This window comes from Myxocyprinus asiaticus, chromosome 24, assembly GCF_019703515.2.
Source record: "Myxocyprinus asiaticus isolate MX2 ecotype Aquarium Trade chromosome 24, UBuf_Myxa_2, whole genome shotgun sequence".
Lineage (NCBI taxonomy): Eukaryota > Metazoa > Chordata > Actinopteri > Cypriniformes > Catostomidae > Myxocyprinus > Myxocyprinus asiaticus.
Window position 1 is genome coordinate 38,327,919 of NC_059367.1, and position 3,593 is coordinate 38,331,511.

Sequence of the window (3,593 nt, forward strand, 5' to 3'; positions counted from 1 at the left end):
GTTGGATAATTTCTTATCTAATATAATGACATTAATCTTTTGTGGCGTAGATATCCAAATACTTTCTGGAGCTAAATTGCACTTTACTATTAGAGCACTGACATTAATTATATCAATAAAAAACCTACTACAACTTCATAAAGCTTTAATACTTTAATCTTTAGTCGCATTTATTAGAGCGCGGCAGCAATTGTTTACAAAATACTTCCACATGTCACGCGCCGACGCCAAACTACAAGAGTCGCGACGAAATTGTTCAAAATTAAATACTTTTTACACACTCAGCAGTCGATTTGTGTGCTTTATTCTTGTTTAATTGGCATTAAAAATGATGGAAAGATTATCGTAAGCCTAAATGTTGAATCATAAACAATCCAAAAAGTGAATGAAGTTTCATTGATGAATTCATCAACTTTCAATTGAAATTCTTAGTTGAGTTTTTTAACCAGAAGAAAACATATGCGGGACAAAAGTCCCATTTATACCTAGTTTTTAAGGGTTTTTAGAGAGTAGCTCTTACCTGTATAGAATCTGGGTCACCCGTCCTCCCAAACTTTCTCTGTCCTCAGACTGTGGTAACCAAATCCCTCCCGGACCCTAGTGCCAATTTGTTTGCCCCCCTTCACTCAAACACCGCCCTCATTCCCCACTTCTGCTCCAGCTCTAACGTCAATCTGCCCCCAGCGAAACGACAACGGCACTTGAGGTTCTTTAAATATTTCTCCATTCCATTATGTGTTTAAACCACTGATCTATATATATATATAGAGAGAGAGAGAGAGAGAGAGAGAGAGAGATCAGTGGTTTAAACACACAGTTATTTGGAAGATATGACAGAACATTTATATGCAGGTCATTCTCAGGAAACGAGAGTTTGTGCGTGCCACTGTATCTGTATGTGTAATAACAGGACGTTGAACTCACTTGAATTACAAAATTGATCTCTTTTAAGTGTTTAATAAAAAAATAACTTTTAAAACGTCATATATATATATATATATATTTACACACACACACACACACACACACACACACACCGATCAGACACAACATTAAAACCACCTGCCTAATATTGTGTAGGTCCCCCTCCTGTTGCCAATACAGCACCGCATCTCAAAATAGCATTCAGAGATGCTATTCTTCTCACCACAATTGTACAGAGCAGTTATCTGAGTTACTGTAGACTTTGTCAGTTCGAACCAGTCTGGCCATTCCCTGTTGACCTCTCTCATCAACAAGGCGTTTCCGTCCACAGAACTGACCCTCACTTAATGTTTTTTGTTTTTGGCACTATTCTGAGTAAACTCTAGAAACTGTTGTTTGTGAAAATCCCAGGAGATCAGCAGTTACAGAAATACTCAAACCAGCCCGTCTGGCACCAACAATCATGCCACGGTCCAAATCACTGAGATCAAATTTTTTCCCCATTCTGATGGTTGATATGAACATTAACTGAAGCTCCTGACCCATATATGCATGATTTTATGCACTGCACTGCTGCCACACAATTGGCTGATTAGATAATCGCATGGATGATTGTTGGTGCCAGACGGGCTGGTCTGAGTATTTCGGTAACTGCTGATCTCCTGGGATTTTCACACACAACAGTCTCTAGAATTTACTCTGAATGGTGCCAAAAACAAAAAACATCCAGTGAGCAGCAGTTCTGTGGATGGAAACGCCTTGTTGATGAGAGAGGTCAACAGAGAAGGACCAGACTGGTTTGAACTGACAAAGTCTACGGTAACTCAGATAACCGCTCTGTACAATTGTGGTGAGAAGAATGCTATTCTGAGATGCGGGTTGGCGCTGTTTTGGTGACATGAGGGGACCAATACGCAGGTGGTTTAAATGTTGTGGCTGATCGGTGTGTGTATATATACAGTTGTGCTCAAAAGTTTGCATAACCTTGGAGAATTGGTAATATATGTACCATTTTTGAAGAAAACATTTCTTTTATTTCTTATGGGATTCATATTCAGCTTTAGGTTATAACGGAATGGCACAATCATAAAACAAAACATGGCAACAAAGAAAAAAATGAAATGACCCCTGTTCAAAAGTCTGCATACCCTTAGTTCTTAATACTGTGTATTGCCTCCTTTAGCATCAATGACAGTGTGCAGTCTTTTGTAATAGTTGTCTATGAGGCTCCAAATTCTTTCAGGTGGTATAGCTGCCCATTCGTTTTGGCAAAATGTCTCCAGGTCATGCAAAGTCATTGGTCGTCTTGCATGAACCGCACGTTTGAGATCTCCCCAGAGAGGCTCGATGATATTAAGGTCAGGAGACTGTGATGGCCACTCCAGAACCTTCACCTTTTTCTACTGTAACCACTGGAGGGTCAACTTGGCCTTGTGCTTAGGGTCATTGTTGTGCTGGAAAGTCCAAGAGCGTCCCATGCGCAGCTTTCGTGCAGAAGAATGCAAATTGTCTGCCAGTATTTTCTGATAACATGCTGCATTCATCTTGCCATCAATTTTCACAAGATTCCCCGTGCCTTTAGAGCTCACACACCCCCAAAACATCAGTGAGCCACCAACATGCTTCACAGTGGGGATGGTATTCTTTTCACTATAGGCCTTGTTGACCCCTCTCCAAACATAGCGCTTATGGTTGTGACCATAAAGCTCTATTTTGGTCTCGTCACTCCAAATTACAGTGTGCCAGAAGCTGTGAGGCGTGTCAAGGTGTTGTCGGGCATATTGTAACCGGGCTTTTTTGTGGCATAGGCGCAGTAAAGGCTTCTTTCTGGCAACTCGACCATGCTGTTCTGTTAAAGACTGTGCAGTCTTTAACAGAACCCAACATATACAGTATTATTTCAAAAGGATATCTCTACAGTTATTGAAAATCACATTGTGACCTATAGGATTTTCTTTAAATTCTTTTTAATGTACTAAAGGAATTTGATATTATTGGTAATCATCCATTGCATTTGGAACTACAGTATGTGTTCTAGGTTAGTGTTTGTTCCTGCTGGCATCTAAAAAAAAAAAAAATACAATTAATTCCAATTTGGGTCCTATAAGATTGGTTCCATATCATGATTCCAATAAGAAGCCTGTATACATTTTTGATTACATTCTTAATGGATGTTTTAACTAGGGTATGCCAAAACATTGTTTAATATGATTAATTTTTGGTGGTGTATAATCACTGTATTTGGAATAAAAATAATAATAAAAAAAAAAAGGTGCAATGTAATTAAAGTATTGACTATTAAAGGTGCACCCAGTAACTTCTGTCTTTGTGTCATCTAGGACTTACAGTGACACCTAGCGGCTTGGATGCAGCATCTTCAAAAATCAGTAGTATTACTGAAAACATCAGTAGTTTTCAGTTTCCGATGCCATTGCAGAAATGTAGTATTCACAGTCAGCCATGATTACTTTAATCAATGAGTGAAAATGTCAAATAACAGGATGGTTATTGAGATTAAGTGAGTAGTATTCGGCTGGTCATGTGATTGTAACATGGTAGCCCCCATGTGCGGACCCTCTCCATGTAGAATAAAATGGAGTCTTCATTTCAATGTGAGTGCTCATGATTTCCTACATATATTCCAAAATTACAATTCATGTCTTTAGGAG

The 3,593-nt window shown here is 39.0% G+C and overlaps 1 protein-coding gene across 1 annotated transcript in view; it reads right to left on the reverse strand.

Annotated features, from left to right (window-relative positions):
* Positions 1-624, reverse strand: part of LOC127415451 (long-chain-fatty-acid--CoA ligase 6-like) — a 65,321-nt gene extending 64,697 nt beyond the window's left edge. The window contains exon 1 of the mRNA XM_051654197.1: positions 521-624. The gene's annotated coding sequence lies outside the window, so the exon portion shown is untranslated. The remainder of the gene's footprint in view (positions 1-520) is intronic.
* Between the last annotated feature and the right edge of the window lie 2,969 nt (positions 625-3,593).